This window comes from Triticum aestivum, chromosome 1A, assembly GCF_018294505.1.
Source record: "Triticum aestivum cultivar Chinese Spring chromosome 1A, IWGSC CS RefSeq v2.1, whole genome shotgun sequence".
Classification (NCBI taxonomy): Eukaryota; Viridiplantae; Streptophyta; class Magnoliopsida; order Poales; family Poaceae; genus Triticum; species Triticum aestivum.
The window spans coordinates 168749195-168773113 of record NC_057794.1 but is presented as its reverse complement, the minus strand read 5'-3'; positions in this window follow the sequence as shown (position 1 = coordinate 168773113).

Below are 23919 nucleotides of genomic sequence, written 5' to 3'. Positions count from 1 at the left end.
GTCTAATTGAAGTTACTAACCTACCCCTATTTAGAGAAGTGGAAATCGGGCTGATGGATTGTCTATGTAATGGGTAGACAGTAATTTCCATCTCCCAAACACTTGGCTTCGGGCAGCCAATGTGGGAGTGGACATTTTGCTGCTTCTTTCGAATTTTGGGACAATAAGCATCCACGTTTACCCTATCAACTAAATTTGAATCCACTTTGTATTCCTATATGAATCTTTATAAATCATTCTATGTGTTTTTATATATCTTCAAAAGGACGACAAAGATGTATTCCACTGTCATATATGAATATGGTTTACAAATGCCGATAATCAAATTCAGAAACTAGAATCCAGTTTAAGGTGAATTCGAATATTTGGAACACTTCATGTCCATCTCAAATGTCACACGCAGCATAATGTGTACTCCCATTTAGATATGTCCACAAGCGATGTATCAAGATTCAAATACCGAGTCAATTAACCAAGAATGTATAGAACTAACAGACATATAGACACTTATAGAGTATATGGATCAATAATATCAACTAACATACATAAACTAGGCCGCTGTACTTTTTTTTGGCTACAACAACATCCTTTTTTAGCCAGCATCTTGGCTCTATCTGATGCGTGCCACTTATGGTCCATCTATACTACTACTATTGCTGAATGCTAATTCAGCCCAATTGGCATATTTGTAGGTCTGGCACAGCAATCCAAATGAAATGTATCTGAGTCTTATCAATTAATACAGACTTGGTGCTCAAATAAAATTACAAACAAAAAAACAATTATTACATGATCTCTAAAACAAATGGTTTGATTGATTACATGAACAGACAACACAAAGGTTATTCAACTACGGAAAGAACATTTCACCTATAATTTACCAAGTAGGAATTTAATTTCCTTTTTTTCCTTCAGGACCTTAACAATCTGGTCAGTCTCAGCTTGCTTCGTTTTGAAATCCACTAAATATTTAATGGTTGTCTTGAGTACTGCTTGTGATTGTGCTGTTTGCTTCCTCAACATGTCAACTTCATCCCTAAGTGCAGAAGCAGAACCTCTTTCTACCACTAGTTTAGCCTGTAGAGCATCAGGAGTTGGCAATTCATAATGCACGATTGGGCCGGTGCCACTGTTGTGTGATAATGCAACGTCCATGGGGACCTTGCTCTTTGATCTTGGGCTAACCTATTTTGCCATTAAAGTTCTGATTGGATTCAGAAAAGTTGAAGTTAGCAAAACATCTCAACTGGGAGTTATAACAGCAAACTAGTTAAACAAACAAGTAGATATTTAAGTTAAGGAATTAAAGAGTTTCAATTGGATGTTGAAAAGTAGTTATTAACATCATTGTAACCCATTGTTGCAGCAACAAAGCAGTTAAACAAACAAGTAGATATTTAAGTTAAGGCAAACAGGTAATTCTTAACAGTAAATATCAAACACATAGATAGGCGCAGTCTACAATATGATTAACAGGTTGTGCCATTATGTAACTAGTAGCAAACTAAATTAAGCCAAGCAACATAATTGAACAATTTTGCAATAAGTGGCTAACTAAAATTCCGAGAAGCAGGTAACTGAACTTACGCTAGTTCTTTGTACAGGCACACTGCAACTTCTTTTTGGCTTACAAGGTTGTACGAAGGAGTCCATGGCATCAATTGCATGGATACACAGTCCCAATACTTCTTTCTTCCCACACTGCATGGGTAAGTCAAATGGTTAATCTAGTAAGATGGTGCATCCTTGATATGTCATATGAGGACGTGTAGTCAGACTAGTTCTAGCCAAACACATCACACTGGCTTTTACTGTATATTTCATGCGATTACTTTTGGCATATCGAGATCTAAGCAATCTACAATAGGATGAAAAGTCTGGAATCCTTCACATTATTGGAGAACTCAGTTCATCGAAACAAGCAATTCAAAAATTCCGTGGGTAAATCAAAAGCGCCACTGGAATATTTTTCACTATCCAATCATACACGAAAAAAGTGGCAATGCCACCATAGGGGCTGGTATGGGCGCCCCCCTCAGGTGGCTGGAAAGTGTGCACCTAGTTTGAGTCGTCTAGGTTGGCCGACGCTAGTTTTGTTCGTCCCAACGCACGAGCAGGCAATGTAAAAATGAAGAAAAATGTTTCAATTTGGATGGGCCAATAACATAAGTGCAAGGCAGGCCCTATAGCAGGCTCGCGACCCAAACGAGCGCCTCCCATATCGATCGACAGCAGGAAAAATCCCAATTGTTTCGCTCCAGCCTCCAGTCTGGTTCGCTCCTAACCTAGCAGCCACTGGACAGACCGACACAGCACTTCCTCGCGCCCTCGTTGGAGGGCGATCGCCGGGCTTCAAGCGAACGGAAGGACAAGAAGATGACGATCCAACCCTGGGTGTAGCCTGCATGGGAGGCAGCGGCCGCAGCACGGGCATGGCATCGAGCTTGCGCAAACGGACAGTCGCAGCTTACAAGAGTAGCATGCGCAACGAGCAGGTACATCACATCCCTGATTATATCTAACTCAACTCTTTAATATCTGGCCAACAGTTAAACGTGACGGTGTTGTAAAACTGCTTTTATGTAGGGAATCTATGAGAAAATGAAACCAATTTCTACTTATTTTATAACTCCCCAATCAATACTAAACTGACTGAATCTGATGTATCTAATCAAGTTTCCAGTGCAAACATACAAGCTCATGTTGTTCTTGAGCCTGAAGTGTCTAATGAACAGACTGCTAATGAAGGATTTGATGCAAACATTTTACATGCTCCCGGTGATGAACATATAGTGTCTAATGAGGGATCTAATGCAAGCATTTTGCAAGCTCATTGAAGGATTTAGTGTCTAATTATGATCTATTATGTTGAGAGAGACAGAGATTTGCAGGTATTGATGATAAGCAAATTATAGTGCATTTTCATAGCTTGAGGAAACGTCGAGGCCATCTACCAGAAAGTCTCCGTATCATGACAACATCGCATAAATACTTTTCTAATCTGTTGTTTGAAACTATTGGCATACTTGTGCAGGATAGATATATTGATATGCAGTTTGTGCACTGGTTATACGTGCAATTACACTTCGATATTTTCAGCCGGAGAAAGAATCATTCAAGCAGGTACATACCATGTTTGTAGTCCTTGTACACCATGTTGCATTTTGTGTTTTTTGGTGCTTGCATCATTTAGTGTTTATAATCTGAACTACTTTGGATCATTAGCTGGTTTTCAAAGTGCATGTAGCTTCACATTTCCGGAGTGCAAGTGCCTTCGTATTTTTTAAGTTAAATGTTTGCCCCTGGTAACATGAATTCGTGGATCAGCCACTGCACACAAATCATGCACAAATGCCAGTACAAATTAAATGAAATGCAGGGACTTACGCTAGCTCGTTGTACAGGCTCACTACAGCTCTGCTTGTGCTTGGGATGTTCCATGTACAAGTCCATGTTACCACTTGCTTGGATGTGCAGGCCTTGTGCTCCTTGCATCCACCTCTGAATTTTTGACACGGTGGATGGTTGATCAAATAAGAGGAATCGACCTTGATGTTGTATCGGAGGACAGGTACTTACAAGGTTATACGGGTGTGCATGATGTGTACCAGATCCCGTAGCGCCGTCATGCTTCGCTAAAAAATGGATTTTCTTGTTTCAGATGATATCTCCAGAAGAAATAAGAGTTAAGGTCAGAGTTGCATAGGCGTGTAAGCTAAAAGAGCAGTGAAAGGATATCCAAACATCGTCGGAAAAATGCACAAGGGAGTGATGTGTGGATACCTAGTTCAGGCCGGTGTTTGGGCATGCTCGCCTAGCTAGAGTGCGGGTCACTTCAGAGCCATTGAGGGTGATGCGTTGGCGTTGGCTGGCTGCGCACAGATGCAGATCTTGAGTGGGAGCGGAGCGCTATGATGTGGTGGGCGAGACCGTTGGTGAATCCCCAATGGCCTCGGGGGTGGAGGTGCGACGAGGTGCTCGGTCAAGTAGCCCCCGTGAGCTGGGAGACGGCGTCGGTGAAGCGCACCTGATGCGGTGGAACTCGGTGTCTGTGAGGCACGTCGGTAGCGGCGGCCGACGTTGTCGGTGGACCACCCGGTGCGGTGGACGAGGGCGTAGATGAGGTAGCTCTGGTGCGGTGGTGAAGCGCGACCGTCGTCTTCGTCGTCATCGTCCGGCACAGGCGTGGGGAATGGTGGGGAGAGAGCCGAGACGAGGGGCGATTCGAGGGTTGGCGGCGAATTAGGGATTTGAGCAATCTGGGCGCGGAAGGGGACGGTGGAGAAGAGAGATTTTGCAGGGCTGGAATTCGGGCCGCCAGATATTTCAATCCGAAACGTGGAAGCGCGAACTTATATTGCCGTCGTCCTTTTGGGGGGGAGGGGGGTGGGTGGCTGGGTGCTACGCGTCCATCCGACACATGCGACCACCCCGACATGACTATGCTTCGGTGCCTTAAGGCACCTGCCTTTGTGTCCATGACATGTGGGCCCAAGAGGTGGCTGGCCCACATGTCAGTGACCCAAAGGCAGTTGCCTTTAAGGCACCGAAGCAGTGTCCACCCCGACACGATCCTGGTCTGCCTGGTGCGCCTACATTTGAGAATGCAAACGAATCTTCTTTCATTTGCAAACGAATCCATATGTATTACCATGCCCGTGTTTTCCTTGCAATAATTAGTCATTCGAAACGAGATACTCCATCCGTTCACTTTTGTAAGTTGTTTTACACAACTTAAAATGAATTGTTTTGCACATTGTCTGAAATGTCTTCAAGGTCTTATAAAAGTGAACAGAGGGACTACTATAAATTAATTAATGAGGAGTTATTTGAAAAAAAATCAAAACGGTACCCATGCTAATGTGGATTAGAGTGTGTGTCACATAATTAGTTAACTGAATTAGAGTGTGTGTCACGTAGTTAGTTATTTGAATTAGAGTGTGTGTCACATAGAGATCTCCAATTCTAACGTGGATTTCGCATTTCACTGTATCCACGCTACTTTTTTAATACAAATTCATATGTATATGATGAACACCATGGTAGTGAGAAAACTTTTGGATGGATTCCAACATATGACCTACAAAATAGCACAACAAACTGAGTCAATGTCAACTTTTCGAAACTTAGTATGGCACGAATTCGAAATAATTACCCGTATGCCTGGTCCTCGATTCAAATCTTACAATGTACACCGAATTGAAACATCAATATTAAGTCTCGTACTATGTACACTCAAATGTTGTTTTTAGTCCCCCCCCCCCCCGCACAAACGCTACATACTTCCTGTATCAGTCAATCTTCCTCTCCTAACCACCTTAGGAAGTTATCGGTATCCAACACACGTTCATTCTTTCTCTCCATGTTTCGATCTCTAAGTCTCTCAACTACACAACCCCTTTTTCCACTCTGTTCCCAAATGTATTTACCTCACACACCCGCCATTGCGCCCCATGACGATCTCTCTCTCTCCCCTATCCGTCTCACGCTAAATACATGCATTGCCTATCTAGCCCCCCACCTCTCGTGCACACGCACGCACATTATATATCTAGGTCACTCCCTCGAGACTATCTCACTCTTTCTTCCGCACGGCGGGCCACACTCGCTCAATCTCGCTCTCTTTATCCGAGTCTCGTTTAACCTCGTTTTCTTTCACACACAAATGATATATCTCCCTGTTCGGTCCTCGATCGACACACTCTATACTCTCTCACGCAGATTGTCTATCTAGGTCAGTCCATCCAAGCCACCGCCACTCATTCGACCTCATCGTGGGCCACACTCACTCAATCTCTCTCTCTCTCTCTCTCTCTCTCTCTCTCTGTATGTCTCGATTGACCTCGCTCTTTCTCGGACAAAAACGATATATCACCATGTTTGAGCCCAATTCGACCTATTCACATTGTATACTCTCTCACGCACATCGTCTATCTAGGTCACTCTCTCCAACCCGTCTCACTCTTTCGATTGCACGGGGACCCTATGTGATCGGTTGACCTTGCTTCCTCCCATGCACAAAATATATCTTACAGCTCTCACCCTTGCCAAAAAGCTCAATCGGACAATATCTCTCCAGAGCATATATATTTATTCAATGAATGTCGGACCACACTCACTTTGTCTCTCTATCTATATGTCTCTCGATTGACCTCGCTTTCTCACACCGTATCTTCCACACGTTGAAGCTACTACCTCTCCATCCCTCGCAAAGCCGGAGCTATTTACATTATGAGGGGCACTCCAACCTTGGATTAATTTGTGTAGGCATTTGTTCCGGTCGGTTTAGATAATATTTTCATAGCATTCGGCCCACAACTACTCCAAACACCGTTGCAACCCATGCAACTCCCCTAGTTGATTTCCCTCTGGCTCGATCATCGCTCTCTCGCATGTCCTTTCTCGCCTTCAACCTCGCACCATGGTATTATTGAAAAAACTATGTTGTTCTCTTTAATTATTATAAATAAGCTACGAAACTACACACCGACAGTCCACTTGGAATGGAACAAATTTCGACCCACAAATTAAAGTGCTACAAACTACACACCGAGGGGCCCACATGTCATGAAACAAATTTGGACCCATATACAATGTCACATCCCTAGCTTCTGGTAATGCTCTAGGCTAGCTTCATGTGTGCATCATGTTTAAATTCTGAAATTTGAACTGAGGGAAATTGGAAGCCTCAAAATCCTAAATAAAAGAGGGGCAAGAAACCCTAAAATTGCAATCAGTAAATCCAAAATGCCCTAGAAATAGCTCTGACAATTTTGGGCAAGAGTTATAAATCAAACCAAAATTTTGGGACATTTCTAAGGAATTATTGGGCTCTGATTTTAAATCAATATTTTATTTGAATTTGGAGTTATATTCATAATATATAATGAATATATTTTCAAATGACCTGAGATATTTTTGTTATATGTGGAGAAGTCCATTAAGTGACTTAAAAATATCCAGGGGAGTTTTGGCACTGTGTTCAAACTCTGTTTGAATTAAAATTCAGTGCCAATTAAATAAACAGAACAAAAATAGAAATCAGTAAATAAAAACAGAGAGAGGGAGAGAAGGCCACCTGGGCCACCTACCTGGCGCCACTTACCTGGCCCAGCTCCCCCAGCGGCCCAGTCCACCTGGCCCCCCTTCTCCTGTCTTCTTCCCGTGCCAGCGCACGAAGCAGCTCGGTGGCGAGCACCGCCGTCGCGCTTGGCCACCTCCTCCCTGCCTGGCTGCCTCCTCCTTCCCTGGTCCCTCCCGCGACGCCATGCAGCCCCGACCCCCTCTCACTTCTCCCTCGCCCTCTGGACCTCCCTCCCCCTCGCTCCTCTGCTTCTCCCCCCCCCCCATGACCGAGAGTCACCGTTGCCGCCGCTCGCCATAACCACGGCCACCGGGCCTCCCTCGCTCCCCCGACTAGCCCAGAGGCTCCGCCTCGACCCCCTCTTCCTCTCCACCGAGCCACGAGGCCCCGGACGCGCTGCAACGCCGCCACCATCACCGTTCCCCTCGTCGGCCACCGGAGATCGCCGCCGTCAATTCTCCGTCGCAGAAGCGTCCCCGAGCCCACTGAGCCACCCTGCTGCCCCCTGTGAGCTTGCCGTCGTTTCCCCTCACCTCTCTCTCTCGCGCGCACCCTGTAGCCGCCGCCCCACGAGCACCCGAAGCCGCCGTCCGCCATGGCCGGTGAGCTCTGTGCTCCCGAGCTCCTCCGCCTGCGCTCGTTGCCTCCGGGTGTTCCTGGTGACCCCAGCATCCCGTAGAGCCCATCGGCCGCGCCCGCCGTGCCGTGTAACGCCGAAACCGAGCACGCCCGAGCTCCGGCCGCCGCTGCCGAGCTCGAGGCCATCGTCTCCGGCCGCCCTAGCTGCTGCTGCTTGCTGAAACGGGCGCGGGTGAGCTCCAGCTCTCCGTAGCCGCTCTCCTCCGTCCATTTGGACGCCGGAGGAGCGAACCCGAGCCCTCCGCCGCGCCTGTTGCCACCGGCGAAGAACCGCCGGCGTGTTAGGCCCTGTTGACCAGGGGTTTGACCTCCCCTGGGTCATTTACATGTGGGCCCGGGGCCCTGCTAATTTAGTTTAGATACTAATTAAATTTTAGCTAACCCACTGACTCACTGACAGGTGGGCCCAGCCCTGTTAATTAACCCAGTTCAGTTTAATTAAATTCTAACTAAACTAATTTCACTGACATGCGGGACCCACTGTCAGGTTTGACTGGACTATGCCACGTTGACCTGCTGACGTCATCATGACGTCAGGATGACGCAGTAATGTTTTCTGGATTTGTTTTTATTCAGGAAATTCCAGAAAATAGCTAAAACTTCAATAAATCATAGAAATTCAACCGTAACTCCAAATTAAATAATTTATATATGAAAATTATCAGAAAAATTCAAGGAATCCATCTGTACCATTTACATGCATGTTAGAACAACTTATCACTACTGTTTAGGGCAAATGAAGTGAATGACATTTAAATAACCACATATGGAGTTTGAATTTGAATCTTGGATTCAATCCAACTTCATTTAATCTGGTTTAGATGCATTAGCCCAAAACACATTCATTTTGCCATGTCATGATCATGCATCATATTGTGCATTGCATTGATTGTGTTCCCTTCTGTGTTGCCGGTATTTGTCCCCTCTCGATAGACGTGATACCGATGATGTGATCGTTGACACTGATGAAGACTCAATGTTATCTTCAGAAGTGCCAGGCAAGCAAAACCCCCTTGTTCATTCCGATAAAATCCCACCCTCTCGCTCCTGCTCTCTTTTACTGCATTAGGACAACAACGACATATTTATTTGCTTGCTGCGGTAGCTGAACCCCTTTATCCTTTGCATGACCTGTCATTGCCACAGTAAATAGATGAAACCCACTAGCATGAGTAGGAGTTGTTTGAGCCCTGTTGTGCCTACGCATTCATGCTTATTTGTCATGCCTGCTACTGCTTAGAGTTGTGTCAGGTCTGATTCATCGGGGATGAATCAGAGGCGCGTGAACATGTCCTACTGTGTGTGAGCTAAGTGTGTGAACACGATTTCGTAAAGGTAGCGGTGAGAGGCCATGTAGGAGTACATGGTGGGTTGTCTCATTGAAGCCGTCCTCAGGAACTGAGTTCTGTGTTTGTGATCCATGATTCAGCTACTACCATACATTGGGCCCTGAAATATGACCCCTCTCGACTTCTTATTCACCCTTGTCCTCTGTCCAGGAGTTGCAAGTAGTTTCTGGTGTTTGTAGTATGCTAGAGGCCGTGGACAGCGCTGACCGTAGGGGTGGGCTGTGATGCGGTAGGCACGTGGCACGGTGTACCGGATGCCCGTTTGGTATCTCGGGAACCCTGTTCACATCGTTTGGGGCTGTGAGCGAAACTCTGGCCGGATCTCCTCATGGATGGAACCCGAATAGGCGATAAACCTGGACTAGAGACTTGAGTGTTTAGGTAGGTCGTGGTCTACACCCACGTCGGCTTTCGCTTGAAGTCTGCCGAGCACATGTCGTGTGCAGACGCTAAGTGGTGGAAACATGTATGAAGAAGTACACCCCTGCAGGGTTAACATCATCTATTCGAATAGCCGTGTCCGCGGAAAAGGACTTCTGGGTTGCTTATATCAGTTCATAGACAAGTGAAAGTGGATACTCTAAAATACGCAAGATAAGCGTGAGTGCTATGGATGGCGTTCTTGTAGGGAGACGGGAGCGGATCCATAGTGGTGTATTGATATGGTGAATATGTGGACTCGTGTGCGCCACCTCAAAAGAGTTACATTGCAGTCGTAGTTCAGGATAGCCACCGAGTCAAAGCTGGCTTGCTGCAGTTAAACCCCACCATCCCCTTGTTGATAATGATGCATATGCAGATAGATCTGATGTAAGTCTTGCTGGGTACATTTGTACTCACGTTTGCCTATTTTATGTTTTTGCAGAGAGACTTCAGTCTCACTAGTAGTTCCACGTGGACTTCGACGTTTAGCTTGTTACCTCAGCTACGATCTTGTGCCCTCGGCAGGATCTGGTAGATAGTCAGGCTTCTCAGCCTTTTTCATTTCTAGATGTCTGTACTCAGACATGATAGCTTCCGCTTGTGCTTTGACGTGTATGCTCTGAATGTTGGGTCGTGAGACCCCTGTTTGTAATATCTCGCTCCTCGGAGCCTATTGAATAAATACTTGAGTCATAGAGTCATGTTGTGATGCCTTGTTGTATTTGCACATATCGAGCATATTGTGTGTATGATTGAAATGCTTGGTATGTGTGGGATCTGACAATCTAGTTGTTTATCTTTAGTAGCCTCTCTTACCGGGAAATGTCTCCTAGTGTTTCCACCGAGCCATGGTAGCTTGCTACTGCTCCGGAACACTTAGGCTGGCCGGCATGTGTCCTTCTTCGTTCTGTGTCTGTCCCTTCGGGGAAATGTCACGCGATGAATACCGGAGTCCTGTTAGCCCGCTACAGCCCGGTTCACCGGAGTCCTGCTAGCCCAGTGCTACAGCCTGGTTTCACTCGCTGATGACCGACACGTTCGATGCTGGGTCATGGATGCCTGTCCCTGTAAGTCTGTGCCACTTTGGTTTACGACTAGCCATGTCAGCCCGGGCTCCTTATCATATGGATGCTAGCGACACTGTCATATACGTGTGCCAAAAGGCGCAAACGGTCCGGGTAAAGGTAAGGCGACACCCGTGGGAATACCGTGCGTGAGGACGCAAAATGATATGAGGTGTTACATGCTAGATCGATGTGGCATTGAGTCGGGGTCCTCACAGCTTTGGTATCAGAGCTTGACTGCCTGTAGGTTACCAAGCCAAACTGGTCGAAGTTGAGTCTAGAATTTTTTAGTTATATAAGGGAATTGATTGTGGGATGGAACGTAAGGCTCTTTTTACTCCTTATACCTCATGCCCTTCTGATCTGAGTCATCTTATCTTTCCTACGGGGATTAAGAACTAGGCTATCTCTTATTTCTATTAGGATCACGTGTTACTAATCAGTAGACTTATAAGATTGTTGGTTTTAAGCTTGAGTTCAGTTCCTAGTACTTCTGTATGTTAACTGTTGATCTCGGAACCTTGATATTGTGCTTCTGAGTGGCTATGCCACCATTTTGTGAATGTCTCAAATCTTTTCTGAGCATTTACAGCCGTTATGCTGTCCGAGTCATCCCAGGTTTCTAAATAGTCTGATGCATTTGCAAATCCCTTCCTCCCGTTCTGATGTTCCTTTGGGCCAGATTAACCACACTAATCGGTGAGTTGAGGTACTTTGTTACCTCGGCGTATATGTTGGAGATATTATTATGACCCTAGGTGTCTTAGGGGATCATCTAGTAATTTAGCTATTGATTTGTGTTCCCAGTGTGATGATTCTGGCCTTTATTCTCGAAAGCATTCCGTGATGCTACTTAGTAGTAGGTATTCTACTCCTGCGGTTGGAACCCGAGATTCACCCTACTTACTTCATGTTGATAGTAATTGCTAGCTCCCTTAGGTTATTAGTAACCTTTGTGTTAGTCCTCGAGGTCCGTGGTATATCGTTCTTCCAAATACCATGAACCATTGTGGCAGAAGTTTGTTGGATCAAGAGATCACAACAGGCCTCTATGAGTTCTCCATTCTATATTGCGACTCTGCCAGCTCAACCTTTCTGCATGGGTTATCCGGAAGAATTATGTTGAACTTGGTTCGACATACTAATCTATGCATCCACAACTCAGAAAGTTATATGTTCCTTTGAGTTGTCCCTCTTTAGTTGTCTACTTACCTTCGTCTATCAATTGATAGTCAAGAGTATGCGTGCAATCGTTCATCGATACCTATTACTCTTGTGGTCCGTCAAGCCATTCTATTCCGGAATGACTAGGAGAAACAAACTCCACGTACCTCTTCCATATCTAGGATTGGGTCAAAACAATTGTACTCCGCAGATCAAAATGCCAATCCAGCTTTTGCTCTGTTCTACCTTGGAGTATTACCATCTTTTATATCGGGATTGTTATAGGAATTGCACACCATCCTATGAACTCTTGGTACAGTGATACTTTTGCCATCATTGTCATTCCTCGGCCTCGTGTTGATGCAACCGGAATACCGCAAATGAATGGTGATGTGTGAAATCAAACTCCCAGCAACCTCGTGCTTGGTAGTTAATGGGACGATAACCTCATTCTTAGCGTGTTGGTTTTGAATCATCCTTCTACAGACTGAGTCGTGCTACCTAGTCCTTATTTCAGTGCACCCTGGATCAGTGAAGATTATACTAGTTGCGTTTAACCCTTCACCTACGCACGCTTGAATCTCGAGACGAGATTGCTTTTTAGTGGGGGGAGTTGTCACATCCCTAGCTTTCTGGTAATGCTCGTAGGCAGCATTCATGTGTGCATCATGTTTAAATTCTGAAATTTGAACTGAGGGAAATTGGAAGCCTCAAAATCCTAAATAAAGAGGGGGCAAGAAACCCTAAAATTGCAATCAGTAAATCCAAAATGCCCTAGAAATAGCTCTGACAATTTTGGGCAAGAGTTATAAATCAAACCAAAATTTTGGGACATTTCTAAGGAATTATTGGGCTCTGATTTTAAATCAATATTTTATTTGAATTTGGAGTTATATTCATAATATATAATGAATATATTTTCAAATGACCTGAGATATTTTGTTATATGTGGAGAAGTCCATTAAGTGACTTAAAAATATCCAGGGGAGTTTTGGCACTGTGTTCAAACTCTGTTTGAATTAAAATTCAGTGCCAATTAAATAAACAGAACAAAAATAGAAATCAGTAAATAAAAACAGAGAGAGGGAGAGAAGGCCACCTGGGCCACCTACCTGGCGCCACTTACCTGGCCCAGCTCCCCCAGCGGCCCAGTCCACCTGGCCCCCCTTCTCCTGTCTTCTTCCCGTGCCAGCGCACGAAGCAGCTCGGTGGCGAGCACCGCCGTCGCGCTTGGCCACCTCCTCCCTGCCTGGCTGCCTCCTCCTTCCCTGGTCCCTCCCGCGACGCCATGCAGCCCCGACCCCCTCTCACTTCTCCCTCGCCCTCTGGACCTCCCTCCCCCTCGCTCCTCTGCTTCTCCCCCCCCCATGACCGAGAGTCACCGTTGCCGCCGCTCGCCATAACCACGGCCACCGGGCCTCCCTCGCTCCCCCGACTAGCCCAGAGGCTCCGCCTCGACCCCCTCTTCCTCTCCACCGAGCCACGAGGCCCCGGACGCGCTGCAACGCCGCCACCATCACCGTTCCCCTCGTCGGCCACCGGAGATCGCCGCCGTCAATTCTCCGTCGCAGAAGCGTCCCCGAGCCCACTGAGCCACCCTGCTGCCCCCCTGTGAGCTTGCCGTCGTTTCCCCTCACCTCTCTCTCTCGCGCGCACCCTGTAGCCGCCGCCCCACGAGCACCCGAAGCCGCCGTCCGCCATGGCCGGTGAGCTCTGTGCTCCCGAGCTCCTCCGCCTGCGCTCGTTGCCTCCGGGTGTTCCTGGTGACCCCAGCATCCCGTAGAGCCCATCGGCCGCGCCCGCCGTGCCGTGTAACGCCGAAACCGAGCACGCCCGAGCTCCGGCCGCCGCTGCCGAGCTCGAGGCCATCGTCTCCGGCCGCCCTAGCTGCTGCTGCTTGCTGAAACGGGCGCGGGTGAGCTCCAGCTCTCCGTAGCCGCTCTCCTCCGTCCATTTGGACGCCGGAGGAGCGAACCCGAGCCCTCCGCCGCGCCTGTTGCCACCGGCGAAGAACCGCCGGCGTGTTAGGCCCTGTTGACCAGGGGTTTGACCTCCCCTGGGTCATTTACATGTGGGCCCGGGCGCCCTGCTAATTTAGTTTAGATACTAATTAAATTTTAGCTAACCCACTGACTCACTGACAGGTGGGGCCCAGCCCTGTTAATTAACCCAGTTCAGTTTAATTAAATTCTAACTAAACTAATTTCACTGACATGCGGGACCCACTGTCAGGTTTGACTGGACTATGCCACGTTGACCTGCTGACGTCATCATGACGTCAGGATGACGCAGTAATGTTTTCTGGATTTGTTTTATTCAGGAAATTCCAGAAAATAGCTAAAACTTCAATAAATCATAGAAATTCAACCGTAACTCCAAATTAAATAATTTATATATGAAAAATTATCAGAAAAATTCAAGGAATCCATCTGTACCATTTACATGCATGTTAGAACAACTTATCACTACTGTTTAGGGCAAATGAAGTGAATGACATTTAAATAACCACATATGGAGTTTGAATTTGAATCTTGGATTCAATCCAACTTCATTTAATCTGGTTTTAGATGCATTAGCCCAAAACACATTCATTTTGCCATGTCATGATCATGCATCATATTGTGCATTGCATTGATTGTGTTCCCTTCTGTGTTGCCGGTATTTGTCCCCTCTCGATAGACGTGATACCGATGATGTGATCGTTGACACTGATGAAGACTCAATGTTATCTTCAGAAGTGCCAGGCAAGCAAAACCCCCTTGTTCATTCCGATAAAATCCCACCCTCTCGCTCCTGCTCTCTTTTACTGCATTAGGACAACAACGACATATTTATTTGCTTGCTGCGGTAGCTGAACCCCTTTATCCTTTGCATGACCTGTCATTGCCACAGTAAATAGATGAAACCCACTAGCATGAGTAGGAGTTGTTTGAGCCCTGTTGTGCCTACTCATTCATGCTTGTTTGTCATGCCTGCTACTGCTTAGAGTTGTGTCAGGTCTGATTCATCGGGGATGAATCAGAGGCGCGTGAACATGTCCTACTGTGTGTGAGCTAAGTGTGTGAACACGATTTCGTAAAGGTAGCGGTGAGAGGCCATGTAGGAGTACATGGTGGGTTGTCTCATTGAAGCCGTCCTCAGGAACTGAGTTCTGTGTTTGTGATCCATGATTCAGCTACTACCATACATTGGGCCCTGAAATATGACCCCTCTCGACTTCTTATTCACCCTTGTCCTCTGTCCAGGAGTTGCAAGTAGTTTCTGGTGTTTGTAGTATGCTAGAGGCCGTGGACAGCGCTGACCGTAGGGGTGGGCTGTGATGCGGTAGGCACGTGGCACGGTGTACCGGATGCCCGTTTGGTATCTCGGGAACCCTGTTCACATCGTTTGGGGCTGTGAGCGAAACTCTGGCCGGATCTCCTCATGGATGGAACCCGAATAGGCGATAAACCTGGACTAGAGACTTGAGTGTTTAGGTAGGTCGTGGTCTACACCCACGTCGGCTTTCGCTTGAAGTCTGCCGAGCACATGTCGTGTGCAGACGCTAAGTGGTGGAAACATGTATGAAGAAGTACACCCCTGCAGGGTTAACATCATCTATTCGAATAGCCGTGTCCGCGGAAAAGGACTTCTGGGTTGCTTATATCAGTTCATAGACAAGTGAAAGTGGATACTCTAAAATACGCAAGATAAGCGTGAGTGCTATGGATGGCGTTCTTGTAGGGAGACGGGAGCGGATCCATAGTGGTGTATTGATATGGTGAATATGTGGACTCGTGTGCGCCACCTCAAAAGAGTTACATTGCAGTCGTAGTTCAGGATAGCCACCGAGTCAAAGCTGGCTTGCTGCAGTTAAACCCCACCATCCCCTTGTTGATAATGATGCATATGCAGATAGATCTGATGTAAGTCTTGCTGGGTACATTTGTACTCACGTTTGCCTATTTTATGTTTTTGCAGAGAGACTTCAGTCTCACTAGTAGTTCCACGTGGACTTCGACGTTTAGCTTGTTACCTCAGCTACGATCTTGTGCCCTCGGCAGGATCTGGTAGATAGTCAGGCTTCTCAGCCTTTTTCATTTCTAGATGTCTGTACTCAGACATGATAGCTTCCGCTTGTGCTTTGACGTGTATGCTCTGAATGTTGGGTCGTGAGACCCCTGTTTGTAATATCTCGCTCCTCGGAGCCTATTGAATAAATACTTGAGTCATAGAGTCATGTTGTGATGCCTTGTTGTATTTGCACATATCGAGCATATTGTGTGTATGATTGAAATGCTTGGTATGTGTGGGATCTGACAATCTAGTTGTTTATCTTTAGTAGCCTCTCTTACCGGGAAATGTCTCCTAGTGTTTCCACCGAGCCATGGTAGCTTGCTACTGCTCCGGAACACTTAGGCTGGCCGGCATGTGTCCTTCTTCGTTCTTGTGTCTGTCCCTTCGGGGAAATGTCACGCGATGAATACCGGAGTCCTGTTAGCCCGCTACAGCCCGGTTCACCGGAGTCCTGCTAGCCCAGTGCTACAGCCTGGTTTCACTCGCTGATGACCGACACGTTCGATGCTGGGTCATGGATGCCTGTCCCTGTAAGTCTGTGCCACTTTGGGTTTACGACTAGCCATGTCAGCCCGGGCTCCTTATCATATGGATGCTAGCGACACTGTCATATACGTGTGCCAAAAGGCGCAAACGGTCCCGGGTAAAGGTAAGGCGACACCCGTGGGAATACCGTGCGTGAGGACGCAAAATGATATGAGGTGTTACATGCTAGATCGATGTGGCATTGAGTCGGGGTCCTCACAGCTTTGGTATCAGAGCTTGACTGCCTGTAGGTTACCAAGCCAAACTGGTCGAAGTTGAGTCTAGAATTTTTTTAGTTATATAAGGGAATTGATTGTGGGATGGAACGTAAGGCTCTTTTTACTCCTTATACCTCATGCCCTTCTGATCTGAGTCATCTTATCTTTCCTACGGGGATTAAGAACTAGGCTATCTCTTATTTCTATTAGGATCACGTGTTACTAATCAGTAGACTTATAAGATTGTTGGTTTTAAGCTTGAGTTCAGTTCCTAGTACTTCTGTATGTTAACTGTTGATCTCGGAACCTTGATATTGTGCTTCTGAGTGGCTATGCCACCATTTTTGTGAATGTCTCAAATCTTTTCTGAGCATTTACAGCCGTTATGCTGTCCGAGTCATCCCAGGTTTCTAAATAGTCTGATGCATTTGCAAAATCCCTTCCTCCCGTTCTGATGTTCCTTTGGGCCAGATTAACCACACTAATCGGTGAGTTGAGGTACTTTGTTACCTCGGCGTATATGTTGGAGATATTATTATGACCCTAGGTGTCTTAGGGGATCATCTAGTAATTTAGCTATGATTTGTGTTCCCAGTGTGATGATTCTGGCCTTTATTCTCGAAAGCATTCCGTGATGCTACTTAGTAGTAGGTATTCTACTCCTGGGTTGGAACCCGAGATTCACCCTACTTACTTCATGTTGATAGTAATTGCTAGCTCCCTTAGGTTATTAGTAACCTTTGTGTTAGTCCTCGAGGTCCGTGGTATATCGTTCTTCCAAATACCATGAACCATTGTGGCAGAAGTTTGTTGGATCAAGAGATCACAACAGGCCTCTATGAGTTCTCCATTCTATATTGCGACTCTGCCAGCTCAACCTTTCTGCATGGGTTATCCGGAAGAATTATGTTGAACTTGGTTCGACATACTAATCTATGCATCCACAACTCAGAAAGTTATATGTTCCTTTGAGTTGTCCCTCTTTAGTTGTCTACTTACCTTCGTCTATCAATTGATAGTCAAGAGTATGCGTGCAATCGTTCATCGATACCTATTACTCTTGTGGTCCGTCAAGCCATTCTATTCCGGAATGACTAGGAGAAACAAACTCCAGTACCTCTTCCATATCTAGGATTGGGTCAAAACAATTGTACTCCGCAGATCAAAATGCCAATCCAGCTTTTGCTCTGTTCTACCTTGGAGTATTACCATCTTTTATATCGGGATTGTTATAGGAATTGCACACCATCCTATGAACTCTTGGTACAGTGATACTTTTGCCATCATTGTCATTCCTCGGCCCTCGTGTTGATGCAACCGGAATACCGGCAAATGAATGGTGATGTGTGAAATCAATACTCCCAGCAACCTCGTTGCTTGGTAGTTAAATGGACGATAACCTCATTCTTAGCGTGTTGGTTTTTGAATCATCCTTCTAAGACTGATCGTGCTACCTAGTCCTTATTTCAGTGCACCCTGGATCGTGAAGATTATACTAGTTGCGTTTACCCTTCACCTTACCCTACGCTTGAATCTCGAGACGAGATTCTTGTTTAGTGGGGGTGAGTTGTCACATCCCTAGCTTCTGGTAATGCTCTAGGCTAGATTCATGTGTGCATCATGTTTAAATTCTGAAATTTGAACTGAGGGAAATTGGAAGCCTCAAAATCCTAAATAAAAGAGGGGCAAGAAACCCTAAAATTGCAATCAGTAAATCCAAAATGCCCTAGAAATAGCTCTGACAATTTTGGGCAAGAGTTATAAATCAAACCAAAATTTTGGGACATTTCTAAGGAATTATTGGGCTCTGATTTTAAATCAATATTTTATTTGAATTTGGAGTTATATTCATAATATATAATGAATATATTTTCAAATGACCTGAGATATTTTTGTTATATGTGGAGAAGTCCATTAAGTGACTTAAAAATATCCAGGGGAGTTTTGGCACTGTGTTCAAACTCTGTTTGAATTAAAATTCAATGCCAATTAAATAAAACAGAACAAAAATAGAAATCAGTAAATAAAAACAGAGAGAGGGAGAGAAGGCCACCTGGGCCACCTACCTGGCGCCACTTACCTGGCCCAGCTCCCCCAGCGGCCCAGTCCACCTGGCCCCCCTTCTCCTGTCTTCTTCCCGTGCCAGCGCACGAAGCAGCTCGGTGGCGAGCACCGCCGTCGCGCTTGGCCACCTCCTCCCTGCCTGGCTGCCTCCTCCTTCCCTGGTCCCTCCCTCGACGCCATGCAGCCCCGACCCCCTCTCACTTCTCCCTCGCCCTCTGGACCTCCCTCCCCCTCGCTCCTCTGCTTCTCCCCCCCGCCATGACCGAGAGTCGCCGTCGCCGCCGCTCGCCATAACCACGGCCACCGGGCCTCCCTCGCTCCCCCGACTAGCCCAGAGGCTCCGCCTCGACCCCCTCTTCCTCTCCACCGAGCCACGAGGCCCCGGACGCGCTGCAACGCCGCCACCATCACCGTTCCCCTCGTCGGCCACCGGAGATCGCCGCCGTCAATTCTCCGTCGCAGAAGCGTCCCCGAGCCCACTGAGCCACCCTGCTGCCCCCCTGTGAGCTTGCCGTCGTTTCCCCTCACCTCTCTCTCTCGCGCGCACCCTGTAGCCGCCGCCCCACGAGCACCCGAAGCCGCCGTCCGCCATGGCCGGTGAGCTCTGTGCTCCCGAGCTCCTCCGCCTGCGCTCGTTGCCTCCGGGTGTTCCTGGTGACCCCAGCATCCCGTAGAGCCCATCGGCCGCGCCCGCCGTGCCGTGTAACGCCGAAACCGAGCACGCCCGAGCTCCGGCCGCCGCTGCCGAGCTCGAGGCCATCGTCTCCGGCCGCCCTAGCTGCTGCTGCTTGCTGAAACGGGCGCGGGTGAGCTCCAGCTCTCCGTAGCCGCTCTCCTCCGTCCATTTGGACGCCGGAGGAGCGAACCCGAGCCCTCCGCCGCGCCTGTTGCCACCGGCGAAGAACCGCCGGCGTGTTAGGCCCTGTTGACCAGGGGTTTGACCTCCCCTGGGTCATTTACATGTGGGCCCGGGGCCCTGCTAATTTAGTTTAGATACTAATTAAATTTTAGCTAACCCACTGACTCACTGACAGGTGGGGCCCAGCCCTGTTAATTAACCCAGTTCAGTTTAATTAAATTCTAACTAAACTAATTTCACTGACATGCGGGACCCACTGTCAGGTTTGACTGGACTATGCCACGTTGACCTGCTGACGTCATCATGACGTCAGGATGACGCAGTAATGTTTTCTGGATTTGTTTTTATTCAGGAAATTCCAGAAAATAGCTAAAACTTCAATAAATCATAGAAATTCAACCGTAACTCCAAATTAAATAATTTATATATGAAAAATTATCAGAAAAATTCAAGGAATCCATCTGTACCATTTACATGCATGTTAGAACAACTTATCACTACTGTTTAGGGCAAATGAAGTGAATGACATTTAAATAACCACATATGGAGTTTGAATTTGAATCTTGGATTCAATGCAACTTCATTTAATCTGGTTTTAGATGCATTAGCCCAAAACACATTCATTTTGCCATGTCATGATCATGCATCATATTGTGCATTGCATTGATTGTGTTCCCTTCTGTGTTGCCGGTATTTGTCCCCTCTCGATAGACGTGATACCGATGATGTGATCGTTGACACTGATGAAGACTCAATGTTATCTTCAGAAGTGCCAGGCAAGCAAAACCCCCTTGTTCATTCCGATAAAATCCCACCCTCTCGCTCCTGCTCTCTTTTACTGCATTAGGACAACAACGACATATTTATTTGCTTGCTGCGGTAGCTGAACCCCTTTATCCTTTGCATGACCTGTCATTGCCACAGTAAATAGATGAAACCCACTAGCATGAGTAGGAGTTGTTTGAGCCCTGTTGTGCCTACTCATTCATGCTTGTTTGTCATGCCTGCTACTGCTTAGAGTTGTGTCAGGTCTGATTCATCGGGGATGAATCAGAGGCGTGTGAACATGTCCTACTGTGTGTGAGCTAAGTGTGTGAACACGATTTCGTAAAGGTAGCGGTGAGAGGCCATGTAGGAGTACATGGTGGGTTGTCTCATTGAAGCCGTCCTCAGGAACTGAGTTCTGTGTTTGTGATCCATGATTCAGCTACTACCATACATTGGGCCCTGAAATATGACCCCTCTCGACTTCTTATTCACCCTTGTCCTCTGTCCAGGAGTTGCAAGTAGTTTCTGGTGTTTGTAGTATGCTGGAGGCCGTGGACAGCGCTGACCGTAGGGGTGGGCTGTGATGCGGTAGGCACGTGGCACGGTGTACCGGATGCCCGTTTGGTATCTCGGGAACCCTGTTCACATCGTTTGGGACTGTGAGCGAAACTCCGGCCAGATCTCCTCATGGATGGAACCCGAATAGGCGATAAACCTGGACTAGAGACTTGAGTGTTTAGGTAGGTCGTGGTCTACACCCACGTCGGCTTTCGCTTGAAGTCTGCCGAGCACATGTCGTGTGCAGACGCTAAGTGGTGGAAACATGTATGAAGAAGTACACCCCTGCAGGGTTAACATCATCTATTCGAATAGCCGTGTCCGCGGAAAAGGACTTCTGGGTTGCTTATATCAGTTCATAGACAAGTGAAAGTGGATACTCTAAAATACGCAAGATAAGCGTGAGTGCTATGGATGGCGTTCTTGTAGGGAGACGGGAGCGGATCCATAGTGGTGTATTGATATGGTGAATATGTGGACTCGTGTGCGCCACCTCAAAAGAGTTACATTGCAGTCGTAGTTCAGGATAGCCACCGAGTCAAAGCTGGCTTGCTGCAGTTAAACCCCACCATCCCCTTGTTGATAATGATGCATATGCAGATAGATCTGATGTAAGTCTTGCTGGGTACATTTGTACTCACGTTTGCCTATTTTATGTTTTTGCAGAGAGACTTCAGTCTCACTAGTAGTTCCACGTGGACTTCGACGTTTAGCTTGTTACCTCAGCTACGATCTTGTGCCCTCGGCAGGATCTGGTAGATAGTCAGGCTTCTCAGCCTTTTTCATTTCTAGATGTCTGTACTCAGACATGATAGCTTCCGCTTGTGCTTTGACTTGTATGCTCTGAATGTTGGGTCGTGAGACCCCTGTTTGTAATATCTCGCTCCTCGGAGCCTATTGAATAAATACTTGAGTCATAGAGTCATGTTGTGATGCCTTGTTGTATTTGCACATATCGAGCATATTGTGTGTATGATTGAAATGCTTGGTATGTGTGGGATCTGACAATCTAGTTGTTTATCTTTAGTAGCCTCTCTTACCGGGAAATGTCTCCTAGTGTTTCCACCGAGCCATGGTAGCTTGCTACTGCTCCGGAACACTTAGGCTGGCCGGCATGTGTCCTTCTTCGTTCCTGTGTCTGTCCCTTCGGGGAAATGTCACGCGATGAATACCGGAGTCCTGTTAGCCCGCTACAGCCCGGTTCACCGGAGTCCTGCTAGCCCAGTGCTACAGCCTGGTTTCACTCGCTGATGACCGACACGTTCGATGCTGGGTCATGGATGCCTGTCCCTGTAAGTCTGTGCCACTTTGGGTTTACGACTAGCCATGTCAGCCCGGGCTCCTTATCATATGGATGCTAGCGACACTGTCATATACGTGTGCCAAAAGGCGCAAAGGGTCCCGGGTAAAGGTAAGGCGACACCCGTGGGAATACCGTGCGTGAGGCCGCAAAATGATATGAGGTGTTACATGCTAGATCGATGTGGCATTGAGTCGGGGTCCTGACATACAAATTAAAAAATAAAGGACGAGGATCGAACATGCGACCGGGCCTTCAAGCCGCACGTCAATAGGAAACATACATAGAATAGCAATGTTTGTTGTACCCCCTTTGTTCACATAATGTTTTTATATTACCACAACCTAATTAATGGATAACATGTAATATTATTTTTAGTACTATTCGCCTTCACTTACTGGTGGGTTCCATGTGTGCTCTCTCTCTCCTCCCCTTCTGCGTTTAGACTCACAAGAAAACATGAGAACTCGCGGGAGATGTTGCTGTTGACCATATCTGGATGCGTTCACAAGTCACGGCACCAGTTTCATGTACTAGCAGCACTAGTCAATGTGTGCATGCAATGCACGTTAATTTGGAAGTATATTAAGTGCATGCGGATATTAACTACTAGGATATTATTTGTGTTTTGTCATGTGATTAGCACTATTTTTGGCATGAAATTAATTGCACGCTAAACGTGTTGAGCGCTCGACATTGAAGCAGTCTACGTCGTTGGATGACAAGGAATACCTGTGGCTTGATGATGTTTTATTTTTTATTTGATACGGCTCTAGCACAACATTCAATCGATCAAACCATACATTTTGTTCAGTCTGACTACGACTTTCAGTTATACGATGATCGATATAAAATAAACAGAAATGATAAACATTCGGATTTTAAGCATGTCAATCCAAAAGTTTTTCATGGCAAATTTAGATTACGCGGCGGCGGCGGGGGCGTCTCGCGGTGGGAAGCGGCTCCTCTGTCGTGCTCTGTTTGTCGTCGGGCCACTGACTGTGCTCTATGCTCTGTGTTGTTGGCGTACTCCTGGACGCTAGCCTAGCTTCAAGGAACGCCAAAATGTTCCGGGATTCGAAGCGAGTCAACTGGCGGGAGGAGGCGACTAGCGTTGGTGCAAGGAAGCGGTCGACGACGGCCATCCATGCCGCTGAGGGGGGCACTGGCACCCGCGCAGGACAGGCGCTCTCAACAGCGCGGCGGAGACATTCGTGTGCACGGGCACCGTCACGGGCACGCATGTCAGTGCACACGCAGGGGCATGCGCTGGCAGGTGCACGGGCACCGGCACGGGCGTGCGCGTCAGTGCACGCGCAGGCGCATGCGCTGGCAGGTGCACGGGGATGGGCGCTAGCACAGTCAGGGTGACGGGAGCCAGAACAGGAGCGAGGACAGGCGCGGCGTCTTCCCGCAAGGCCAGTTCAAGCTCATCCCAAAGCGCCTTAGGTTCTTGAGACTCCGGCTAGGTGTATTCCTCAGGAAACTAGAACACGAAGGGCAGACCATTGTGATGCGGCATGGCGTACGTTTAGGTCAGGCTAGTTGGAGGTAGACGACAGGAGAATCGGAGAGGAAGAGAGAGGATTGTAGCGATACCGAGTAGTGCGGGGTTGATTTTAAACTTCGGCGCCGGCGACATTAAAAGTGGGAGCAGTTGGGACGACGGTGGGCGGCGGAGCCTGGTTAAAGGGCTCGCCTCCCGGTGAGCCTGCACAGCGGTCTGCTTGCACGCCTCCCTGACAGCTGGCGCAGCGGTCTGATCGCACGCCTCTCGTCGACTCACACGCTTGCTCGGACGGCACCTGCCGATGAGAAGTGGGGACTCGTGGTGGCACGTAAACGCCC